The sequence below is a fragment of the Tamandua tetradactyla genome, chromosome X (genome assembly GCF_023851605.1).
Source record: "Tamandua tetradactyla isolate mTamTet1 chromosome X, mTamTet1.pri, whole genome shotgun sequence".
Taxonomy (NCBI): Eukaryota; Metazoa; Chordata; class Mammalia; order Pilosa; family Myrmecophagidae; genus Tamandua; species Tamandua tetradactyla.
This window is the reverse complement of record NC_135353.1, coordinates 121,614,162-121,626,998: the sequence shown is the minus strand read 5'-3', so window position 1 is coordinate 121,626,998 and position 12,837 is coordinate 121,614,162. Positions and strand designations below refer to the sequence as shown.

Genomic DNA, 12,837 nt, shown 5'->3' with positions numbered 1-12,837 from the left:
TGTAGAGCTGTGCTCCAGTAGCCATGTTTTTTGAAGATGATTGTATAATTACACAGCTTTTGCAATGTGACTGTGTGATTGTGAAAATCTTGTGTCTGATGCTCCTTTTATCTACCTTATGGACAGATGAGTAGAACATATGGATTAAAAATAAATAAATAATAGGGGGAACAAATGTTAAAATAGATTTAGTAATTGAAATGCTAGTGATCAATGAAAGGGAGGGGTAAGGGGTATGGTATGTATGAGTTTTTTCTGTTCTCTTTTTATTTCTTTTTTTTGAATTGATGAAAATGTTCTGAGAAATTATCATGATGATGAAAATACAACTATGTGATGATTTTGTGAGTTATTGATTATATAACAAGAATGGAATGATCATATGGTAAGAATGCTTGTGTTTGTATGTGGTTATGTTTCATAAAAAATGATTATGGTGAAGAATACACAATTATGTCATGATATTGTGAGCCACTGATTGTATACCATGTATGGACTGTATGTTTGTGAAAATTTGTCAATAAAAATATTTTTTTAAAAATCTACTCTGTAACTACTTGTTAAAATGTACTTGGGAAGTTGCTGCTTTTTTGTATCTATGTTATATTTCACAATAAGAAAAATGTTAAAAAATTATAAGCCCAGAGACCTCTAAGTATTAAAGGATTAAAAATCACAACTATTTGTGGCACCCCTCTCTCTACCCATGCTCTTGTGCAATGTGACTTTACAGCTTCTCCCATCAGGAAGTGGAATCTATTTCTCTATTCTATGAATCTAAACCTGCTTTTTAGCCCATAGAACAGTGGCAAATATGATGCAAGTAGAAGCCTGAAAGTGTGTACAGGTTGAGTCTTGCTCTTTCATATTGAACCCTTAATCTAGAATAGCCTACTGCAGCAGAGGGAGCCATCCCAGGAGAGGCCCCTCTTAGACCTACCACCCAGCCAACACCAGACATATGAGTGAGGTCATCCTGTACCCTCCAAATGAGCTGATCCAGGCCAGAAGAACCACCCAGCCGACCCACAGAATCATGGGAAATAATGTTTATTATTTTAAGCTACTAAGTTTTGAGGTTCTTTGTTACATAGCAAAAGCCTATTAATACACAATTCCTAAAAGGATATATAATACCAACATAAAAATGAGAAGAGAAAATTTAAATAACCTCTTACTGCTGTACAAGCATCATCGTCTTGGCATAGTTTCTTATATGAAGTGAACTTGTCAGTTTCAAAAACAAGTCAAGGATGTATGTTCTTGCCATTTCTTCAACACTGTACTGAAGGTTCTGGCAATTAAGGGAAAAAAAGGAATTAAAGGCATCCACATTGGAAAGGAAGACGTACAACTGTCTTTATTCATAGATGGCATGATACTATATGTGGAAAATCCTAAGGAATCCACAAAACTAACTACTGGGACTAATATGTGAGTTTAGTAAGGTTTCAAGATCAACAGAAAAAATCTATTGTATTTTATATACTAGCAGTGAGCAATATGAAAATAACATTAACAAAATAATTCCATTAACAATTGTATCCAAAAGAATAGAATACTTAGGAATAAACTTAACAAAAATAATTGCAAGATTTGTGCACGGAAAACTTTAAATATCGCTAAGAGAAATTTTAAAAGATCTAAATAAATGGAGAAACAATCTATGCCCATGAATTGGGAAACTCAATATTGTTGAGATGGCTGTTCTCTAAAAATTGATCTATAGATCCAGTGTAATCCCTAAGAAAATCCCAGCAGGTTTTGTTATAGAAATTGACAAGCTAACCCTAAAATCTATATGAAATGCAAAGGATCTATAACAGACAAAACAATTTTGAAAAAGAACAAAGTTGGAGGACGTAATTACACTACCAAATTTCAAAAGTTACTATAAAACCACATACAGTAATCAAGACATTATGGTATTGGTGTAGAGATAGGACTATAGAAAAAGGGAATACAATAAGAGTTCAGAAGTAAAACCTACATTTATGGCCAATTGATTTTCAACTAAAGTACTAAGATCATTCAATGGGGAAGGGACAGTCTTTCCAACAGATAGTGCTGGAACAATTGGATAGCTATATACAGAAAGTAAACTTGGATCCGGTGCCTGCCCATGCAAAAAAAAAAGTAAACTTAGACCATTACCTCAAATCATACACAAAAATTAACTCAAAATGGGTCATAGACCTAAATATAAAATTATAAAATTTTTGGAAGAAATCATAGTAGAAAATCTTTGAAAAGATAATAAATGCACATGAAAGAAAAAAGTTGGCAAAATGGACTTCATTAAAATTAAAAACATTTGGACTTCAAAATATACCACTAAGAAAATGAAAAGACAAACTAGACTGGGACAAATTATTTTCAAATCAGGTGTCTGATAAAGGACTTGTATCCAGAATATGCAATGAGCTCTTAAAACTCAATAATAAGAACAAACAACCCAATTTTAAAAATGGACTAAAATCATGTATAGATGTTTCATCAAAGAATATACTGGAATGGCTAACATGCACGTGAAAAGATGCTGAACATTATTGTCATTGGAGAAATGAAAATTAAAACCATGGTGAGATGCTACTATGCACCCATTAGAATAGCCTTAACCAAAAAGACAGACAATACCAAGTGTTGACAAAGAAATTTGAAATGGTGCAGCTATTTTGGAAAATAGTTTGGCAGTTTTCATAAAAATATATTCAAAATAGATTGATAGGTAAATGGGTGAATGGATGGATTGATAGATAGATGGATAGTTTGAATGAAATGGCAAATATGGCAAAATGTTAAAATTGGTGGCTCTGGCATCTGGGGGGTGGGAAGCGTATGTTGGAAGTCTATGTGTAGGGTTTGCATTATTTTTTACAATTCCTATAAGTTCAAAATATTTTTTTTCCTTTTTTTCTTTTTTCTGTGGAGAGGGGGTTGGTGGATCGTCTGGGAGACGAAGAAAATAATTTTTTTTAAGAAAATAAAAATAAATAAAATGCTTTAAATATATATTCATAAGTTAACTATATGACCCAGCAATTTTAGTCCTAGGAATCTACCTAAGAGAATAAAAACATATGTCCGCACAAAGATTTGCATGCAAATATTCATAAACAAAAACTAGAAACTTTCCAAATGTCTATTAACAGGTGAACGAATAAACAAAAAATGTAATATATTCATACAATGGACTACTATCAGCAACAGAAAGGAACAACATACTGATATGGGCTACAGCAGAGAAAACTCAAAAACATAATGCTAAGCCAAAGAGGCCAGACACAAAAGACCACATACTAGAGGATTCCATTCACATGAAATGTCCAGAACAGGCAAAACTATAGAGACAGAAAGGTCAGTGGCTACCTGGGGCTGTAGTGGGGCGAGACTACAAACAAGAAGCAAGATGTTGGAGGTGATGGGAAAATTCCAAAACCGTATTGTGGTGATGGTTGCACAACTCTGATAAATTTATAAAAAGCCATTGATTATACATTTGCCATGGGTGGATTTCATAGTAAGTTATATCTCAATGAAGTTCTTGTAAAAAATATGCGCAGGGAAAGGAGAGCTGAACAGGCTTTATCTTGCACCAGCAGCAGTAGCAACACCAACTACAAGTTTTTGCCTGAAAGATAAACCCAGGGTTTCGCCCTGAGTCCACGGATGAGGAACAAGGGCTGGGGAAGGTTGTTGCATGTATGATTCCTTCTGACCAAACCCTGTCTGGCTGACTCCCTCAAGGACCTGCTATTAACATTATAGGAAATGTTTCCAATGTTCTGGAACTAGATAGAGGCAGTGGTTGCACAACATCGGGAATGTACTAAACGTTACTGTACTATGTACAAAGCGTACTAAATGTACGCTTTAAAATGGTAAACTTTATGTTATGTGAACTTCGCCTCAATTTTAAAAAACAAACAAGAAGCTGTTCTAAGGGTTTTAGCGACTGAATATTTCATTTCCTTGGCTTGGAATTAGACTTTTTAAGGCTTGCACAAACAGACAGTGGTACCTCTGCTGTCGCCCTGTTTCCCTCCAAATCATTACCATAACAAGACAGGTACAAACCCACATCAATTTCTTACACCAAGAAGGGATCACAAGTGTTGCTGAGCCTTCACATCCTTTCAAAATAACATTTATTTACGTTTGGGAAGGAATTCCCATTTCTCTCAAAAAGTATTCCCAAGTTTGACCAGTACCCTCAAGCTTATTTCCTTATTCCTTTGGCAGATGTCCTATCCCACATCATCTGGAAGATTCTTCCCACCTTCCTGCTCAGTTTTTGACATCTTCACACCCTCTCTTGCTTCCTTTTCTGATATCCCAAAGGATGAGATGTCTTTATTCTGAGATTCCGTCTTTCCTACTCTTTTGTGTGGGATAAAACAAAAGTTCTTTCATAAAATGGTCATGGCACAGTCAGGCTGAGGCTTTGTTAGTTGGTTCAATGCCCTAACTTGGCAAAATTAACAGTTGGCAACCTCTGCCCCCTCCCACATGTACACATACGTGCTTACATCTCTTTTTGGAGGTGCGGGAGTCCATTGGCTGACTAAAATTCGTAAATAGGGCTTTTCAGTGAGGTTGCTTCAGTTAAGGTGTGGCCTACCACCATCAGGGTGGGTCGTAATCCTGTTACTGGAGGCTTTATGGAGAAGGCCACGGAGGGAGACGCCACCAGGAGCACCAAAAAGCTGGAATTCAATGGAACCCGAAAAAGAAAAGAGGAGATGCCTCCACGTGCATTGCCGTGTGATGGGAAAGCCAAGGAATCCCAAAGATTGCTGGGCAGCCAGAAGATAATGACCCTGGGACTTAGCAAGTCTTCTAGGCTCTGAACCCATGAGCCCACAAATTCCTGCAGTTAAGCCAACCCTTTGGGTGGCATTCATTTTAGCCACCAGGAAACCGAAAGAACTAGTGTCCATATTATGGACTTTCTTTTTTTTTTTTTGCCATTTCACAATTTTTGTGATATTTCTTGTTCACTAATAACGTAGACTCAAGTCACCAATGTCCTTCATGTGGCTTTTTTTAAAAAAGTGACCTTTGTCCGAGGGCAGATCATCTAAAGGAGAAATAATGAAAAATAAAAACAGCGACTAAAACTTTCAGTCATGTGCCAGGCATTACTTCAAGTAAATGGCCAGAGGCAATCTTTGAGGGATTAAGTGAAGAGAACAGATGTGGGGAGGGCAGATAAGCCAGCAAGCCAGTACAAGACAGTGCACGCTCAGGGCGCTTGGCAGTGGGGTGCAGGGAAACAGCAGAAATCTCCAGCCGCTGGGGCTGAGGGACCGTCCAAGAAAAAGGACGTCTTGTGTTTAATTCTCAATTTTCTGCTGTTTGACCCGCGGTTATCATCCCTCCTTCTGTGATCTGTAAACATACAAACACAGAGAAAAGAACGAGAATTCTGGGGACAGTGGAATCGGAGCCAGAGATGACACCCAAAGACACATTGCCCAGGTGGTAGCTACCGAGGAGTAAATAATATGTAATGTGACATTTAAAAAAAAAAAATGAGGCTGGCAGAAAAAAAAAATACAACACAGGCAGATGTGGCACCTTCACTAATGGGGCTTTGGTTAATTCACCACATGGGATTTAATCTCAACTGTCTCTGTCAAAATGTTATTCTCCATCCACCTCATACTTTGCTTTCTGTCCTTTTTAAGGCATTTCCAAAATATATGTGTTCCTGGTCAGAATATGTTCAAAGGAAAAATTCCTTTTCACTCCCTTGTGGAGTAACTGATTCTGTTCTTTTATCTTGCAGTTGCCTGTCCTTCTTAAGCATACATTTCTGGAGAAGAGAGGCCAGGCCTGTTTCATTATCCTTAAATGTCACCTGGCACACTGCCATGTGCAACAAGGCATTAAACAAACAGGTCCTGAAAAACAACCCCGACTGTCTTTGGAATCATTAGAGGATTGCAACCAACGGCAGTAGAATCCCATGGCTGATTAAGGCCCAAAATGTGTGTTATTTCTACTGTGAAGCTTTCAGGCATACGTCAGTTGGTTAATAAAGGAATTGATCCAAAGGATGAACCTTCAGCGAGATCCCACCACGCTTTCTCATCTGATCCTAAGTAAACATTGACTTTGGTTGTTTATTTTCTGAGGGGATGGCAGTGGGAACCGAGGCATTGCCAAGAGATGAGGCTTAGAAGCTTACTCAGGGAAATGAGCTAACAGTTGCAGTTGCGGTTTCTGGTTACTGACAGCTTTTCATTTCAGCTCTGGCGCACTCCTTCCCTTTCCCGTGCAGTGGTGCGAGCGGTAGCGTCTGGTCTCAGCAAGCAGAGGGGGACAGTCCTGAGTAGCGTCTCCAGCTGTCATCCAATTCAAAAGCCAAGCCTGAGCTTCTCTTTGTTCCACCTCTTTTCAGTGGAATGACAGGAATTAAGGGTGTCAAATACCATCACAGATAATTCAAGAACTGCTCATCTCTGAAGTCTCTGTCAGAAATGAAGATGACAAAAGCAGTGATGGCTTCCTTCTTACCCTTTAACTGTCCCACATTTGGAAAGAATGGCAGGCAGCGTTTTTTCACTGTAAATTCATTCAGCTTGATTAACTGAGCTGTAATCAGCTTGATTACAGTTTAGAGATTTGGGGGGTGGGGGTGGGGGTAACAGCTTGCTGCAACGCCTTTTCTAATCATAACCCAAAATAAAGGCTCATTTACAGTCTCAGAATGCCAATATTTCTAAAATGACTATGGTATCATTGTTTTGAAATTCATTCTTTAAAAAAAAAAAAAAGAAAGAAAGAAAAGAAAGCCAGCTACTTCTAACCGTTTTTACACAGCCAGAACAAAATTTCTACAGAAGCAGCATGTGGTGGCAATGAAAGCATCTCTGCAGTTGGTTATCTTGGGAATGAATTCTGTCTGCCACTTACCAGCTGTACAAGTTACTTGCCATCTTTGTGCCGCATTTTGAAAATTGGGTTAATAATAGTACTCGCTTCATAAGGATGCTGTGACGATGAAATCAATTATACAATAAATACAAAAGAGTTCAAACAGGGCCGGAAATATTCCATACCTTGGATGATTCGCTTGACTCTACAGTGCCTCCATTCTCCCCTTCTCTTATGAAGGGGTTACAGTTATCAGGACTGGGGATGGATTTAACCCCAAGTGTCAAGTCTGAAGCCTGCTAACAGCTGCCTGGCATGCAGGGATGAGAGCTATTCTGAGGTCCAGCCTAAATATCCATGCCTGAGCAAGGGAGTGAGGATTGGAGACATGGGAGCCTTTATTTTGAGTTATGATTAGGGGAAGCTACAGAGACAAAGTTACTCTAGTGTCTGGAACCCCTGTGGAATCTTATATATTGCCCTAGGTGTTCTTTAGGATTGGCTGGAATGGTCCTGGTTGGGGGTTGGCAGGTTATGATAGGTAGCAAGGTCTACCTGAAGCTTGTGTAAGAGCAACCTCCAGAGTAGCCTCTCGACTCTATTTGAACTCTTTCTGCCACTGATACTTTATTAATTACACTTCTTTTCCCCCTTTTGGTCAGGATGGAATTGTTGATCCCATGGTGCCAGGTCTGGATTCATCCCTAGGAGTCCTCTCGCATGTCGCCAGGGAGACTTTCACCCCTGGATGTCATGTCCCGTGTAGGGGGGACGGCAATGATTGCACTTACAGAGTTGAGCTTGGAGAGACTGAGGCCCCATCTGAGCAACAACAGAGATCCTCCAGAAGTAACTAAGGCATGCCTATAGGTAGTTTAAGCTCCTATGCTACCTACATAAGCTTCACAAGAGTAAGCCTCATGATTGAGGACATGGCCTATTGATTTGGGTGTCCCTAAAGTCTGACACAGTACCAGGGGATTCCCTGATGATAAGGTTTAATAGTTCCATATTCTTTCTCCCCTCCCTCAGGGGACTTTGCCAATATTTTTTGATTATCTGCTTAATATACTCTAGGATGTATCCAGGCATTACAATATCTATACAGTATTAAAAGACCTCTTTCTTATTCTGGGCTCCCCGTGTTCCAGCTCTTCAAATGAGCTATGCAGATAGGTTGAATTAGATTATGCACTACAGAAAATTTCAGTTCCAGATCCAATAAACCTTCCTTCCATTGATCTCAAAGAGTATGTGTGGTTCTAAAATAAAGACACTGTCTTCCTTACCCCTATGTTCTGAATTACTTTAACCCCAACCTGTTCGGCTTCACTCTTATCTCTAAATATCAGGTTATATATATAAAACAGCCTCTCAAAATCCAGAAATAATAATCACCACTCCGGACTTAATGTGTCTGCTCTAAAAGCTTACAATCTAGGCGCCTGTTTTCTGATAAACATTTTCTAAACGTGACCATACCGTTGTTGTTTTTTTGTTTCCGGCTTCTTTCGTCTCACCAAATGTCCCACATGCTCATTCACATCATTGCATGACTCACGACTTTGTTCCTTTTTGTAGCAGCACAACCTTTGTTCATAAGTATATACCATCGTTCGCCAATCTACTTCTCCATCAGTGCATCCTTCAGCCACCTGCGTTCATCGGGCATCAGGTAGAAGGCCCAAAGTTCAGGTGAGGGACATTTTTAACCATGGTTTGGGGGATAGGGACTTAGGGTTAGAAGCCCTTAGCAATGACTTGTCATTCAACATTGAGCCATGCTGACCAGCTCTCTTTCTCTCTTTATTAAACTAAGGAAGCCCTGTCAGACAGTCAAAGAATCTTTGTGGTTGTTATATGAATGGACCTCAAAAAGAAATCCTCTCTGAAAAGTGTGTGTGGACCTGAGAGGCAGGAGAATGTGGCAACCTCTCTACCTCATTAGCCACTAAAAAGTGCATTACTCAAATCTGACTTTTTCCTGTTATACATCTCTGTAACTTTGTGCCGCACCCATGAAACTTGCATTCATGAATACTATGTTTATGCGTACACAGAGACTTACACAGGCAAGTCTTTAAACATAAACCAAATCCCTGCCAGTGATAAAAAGAAGTGAATAGAAAAACGATCACAGTCTTGGGTTATCCTCCATATCCTATATTTTCTTACATTCATTTTTTATATATATTTTTACATTTAATATGTATACATTTTCTTACATTCTTACATTTATTGCATATAATTGTCACCAGCCCATGTATAATAACTCGGACGTTTTAGGACAATTATGAACAGTAAATTATCCATATATCCTAAGAATTTAATATTACCTGATGCAACGAGTATTTTCCCTCTCTCCCCAATAATTTGGTTCTTGAGCTGCATTATTGAAGCAATGTGCCAAAATTGCTTTTATTTTTCCTAATTGAAAGGCATGATATTATCTACGCTTATTAGCAGAGGAAAAAGGACACCTTAGAGAAAGAAAGGTAAAAGAAAAGAATAGGGTAGTCCTTCTGCTTTCAGGATTACAAAAGAACATAGAGAATTAAGCTCCATAATTTTCAAGAATCCTGAAGCAGAAAGCTTTCATCAAAGTTCTAATTCTACTCATTCTAAAAGTCCATCCTCCTTTCTCATCCAACCTGCACTCAAGTATTTCAGCCCAAGGGTTAAAGTTAATGTGTGCCTTGAGCAAAGAGGAACCCCTAGTGTAATCTGCAGGAGTGAAATCCTAAACTATTAGACTAGGAAACTCTGAATTAAGGGTCCAAATTATATACCTTTCTCCACCTTTGATCTGGCCTGGCCCGAGGCTGTGGACGGAACAGAAATAAGAGTCACCATTCCTAGCCTCAAACTGTCTCCCTTTTCTTTGGGGGAGAGGGGCTAAGTTCTGAACTGCCCAAAGAGGGAACAAGCTGGAGCCTGGGTGACAGAGAGAGGGTGGCAGCCAGAAGGACCCAGAGAGGAAAATGTCACCAAGGACAGGAAGGGTGGGGTGGGGTTTGAGGAGGTGAGCACACCCTAGAAGGGAGGGTGAAAGAGGGAGTGCAAAATGCCATGGAATTATGAGGAAGTGATAAGTCACTTGTAACAATAATCACTTGGAAATAATAAAAGTGACTGATGGGCAAAAGTACTGTGAATATTTAACCTACAGCCTCAGGATCTGATTATAAAGGCTAGATTTTCCAGTTCTCACATTTGAATTGAGAAACAAATACGGACTACCCAAACTTATTTGTCTCATCTGCGATGACGTCATTTGATTTTCTTTCTCTTAGCTGCCCTCACCACGCTCCCCACCCCCACCCCCTCCCAAATTCCTAGAGCCTTACACAGCCCTGTCCTCCAGCCCTGGGCAGCACATTGCATTCATTACCAACAATTTAATTTTTGGTCTGTTTCTCCAACGATCAGTGAACCCACAATGAATAGGCACATTCGTTTGTGTACCAACCCCACCCCTACCCCCTCCCTGGAGCTAAGCACAGGGCCTGGACCTAAGTAGTAGACAGAATGTCTGTGGATTGCTCAAATCTGGCTCTTTCCCATTATAAATCTCTGTAACGTGTGCCATGCTAATGAAACTTGCATTCTGGAATTCCCGGGTGACTTTTGGAGTGTATCCTTCACACATTGATTTATTCACTCATCCAATCGCTATTTCTTGAAGATCTACTCCATACCTGTAACTGTGAAATAAGGCCACAAGTCTCTTGCCCACATAGAGATTACAGAGAAGAGGTAAATGGCCTTGGAGTCAGTGTGACAGGGTAAATTCAGGGGGCAGCAGAAGCTCACAGGAGAGGCACATAACCTGAACTGGGGTGTCAGCAGGTCTTGGCTAAGATCTGAAGGATGAATCAGAGTCTGATAGATGAATGGGGTGAGGTGATAAGAGTTGGGAGCAGGGATGGCTAGACATTTAAATTTTTTCAATGCAATTTTATTGCGACATATTCACACACTACACAGTGGGATGTTTAGACTTTTGAGGACGCAACTCAGCTTTATTTTTGTTTGCTACGTGTCCTTGAGCAAACAAGTCACCTAAACTCTCTTGTAACTGAGAAGTTAGGATTTAAGGGAAGATTTTGATTACTGAATCATTATATAGATTTTTTTTTCTGGTATATTGGAGTAGACAGAGGGAAATTCCTGAAATCTGTAAATTGTAATCCAGCTGCCTTGATCTCTGTTAATGATTGTATAGCCTTTACCTTCTGCCCCTGTGATTGTAAAATCCTTGTAACTAACCTTCATTTGTACCCATTTTATCCACAATAATCTAGTTGCTCTGATAACATTATATAGCCTTTTTCTTCTGCCCCTGTGATTGTAAAAATCTTGTGACTAGCCTTCATTTGTACCCAGTTATCCAGTTTTTCAACGTTAGAGTCTTATAAATCACTCAAGACAGCCCCTAATAAAGGGTCTTGGGTCAGCCCAGAACTAACCCACCCCAAGTCCAAAGTTATCTTGATAACTGAGACTGGATCCATCCAAGGTGGGCCCGCCTGACATGCACAGCAGCTTAGACTTTAACCTACCAGTCACCTACATCTCATTATAATAGTATAAATCATGCCCATCATCATATTAAGGTTGCCATTTTCTTACCTACTTCTGTGACTAAGCATGTAATCAACCTGTGCATGCTCAATAATTAAATCACCTCTAATTACATCATCTGGGGCCACCTGCTCATTATCCTAAACCCTGCCCATCTTTTTCTCTAATAAAACTTATCAGAATCACCGTAGTTTGGGGACAGATTTTGGGCTGATAGGCCATCTGACCTTCTGCTATGTGCCTAGTAATCAACTTCTCTCTCTGAAACCCCAATGTCTCAGGAATTGGTCATTTGTGTGCATCAGGCAAAAGAATCCACGCCTTTGTCTGGTAACACTTTGAATCTCAGTTTCCTCACTAGTACATGGGTATCAAAGTAGCTAATGAATATGTTATCAGGGTTACATGAAATTCTCTATATGAAACATCTGGCAGAGTGGCTGGCTTGTAATAGATGTTCAATAGACATCTGATGGAGCAGCGTCAATAATTCATCAACTCAATTCCCCCTTTTTTGAAGCAGGGGCATATCTCTTGTTGTTTCTTTTTGTTGTTGTTTTGCAAAGATCTAGGTTGAGATACAGCTCACTTTTGCAAACTGAGTGGACTAAGTATATACCAAGTGCTTCATGTTTAGCTGTTGATGAAAGCTGACCAAACTGGTAGGGAGTTTACTGCAGATGCCAGGCAATCAGAATCCAAATAATTTTCTTTTGAAAAGTACATATTAGACCAAAAGAAATTGTTCCTGAAAATAGATGCAGGGAAGCACTAAGGAAATCCTACCGGACAAACTCAGATTCACTTCCCAAAGCACTCAATGACTGATTCTGAGAAGCCAGGATTTCAAAGCAAGAAAGTGCTTTTAATTGTGGTGCACAGCATAAGAACAGGAGGTTAAAAACCTCAGATCTGTCTCCTTAAACTGCAGAAACTTGGATAGTTTTATAGTATTCAAACCAAGGGACGGAGGCTTAGGGTAATGAGCCAGCTGGTTAATTCTAGGCACTTTAATAATTATTAGGGGCTTACATACAGGGGAACCAGGCTTGAGGTTTAGGTTAACAGACACTAAGACAAGATAAGAGTCTGCTGAGTTTGCTGGCAGAGCCAGTTACAAGTTTGTTTTTTTTTTTAAAGAAGTGTTACATTTTTTTTCAAGAAACTTACATTTATAGATAAGATCTATGTATCTACTTAATAAGGCATTATTAGCGAAGCATCCAGACATCTGGGTGGCAGTCTACTGCCTTACATAGGCTTTTTTTTTTTTTAACATGGGCAGGCACTGGGAATCGAACCCGGGTCCTCTGGAATGGCAGGCAAGCATTCTTGCCTGCTGAGCCACCATGGCCCGCCCCTCACATAGGC

General features: G+C 39.6%; 1 long non-coding RNA gene across 1 annotated transcript in view; it reads right to left on the bottom strand.

Annotated features, from left to right (window-relative positions):
* LOC143671524 (uncharacterized) overlaps window positions 1–7,111 on the bottom strand; it is a 43,760-nt gene extending 36,649 nt beyond the window's left edge. Inside the window, exons 1-2 of the long non-coding RNA XR_013169585.1 lie at window positions 7,068–7,111; window positions 1,172–1,294 (exon numbers count right to left, since the gene is read on the bottom strand). This is a non-coding gene — a long non-coding RNA (uncharacterized LOC143671524). The remainder of the gene's footprint in view (window positions 1–1,171; window positions 1,295–7,067) is intronic.
* Between the last annotated feature and the right edge of the window lie 5,726 nt (window positions 7,112–12,837).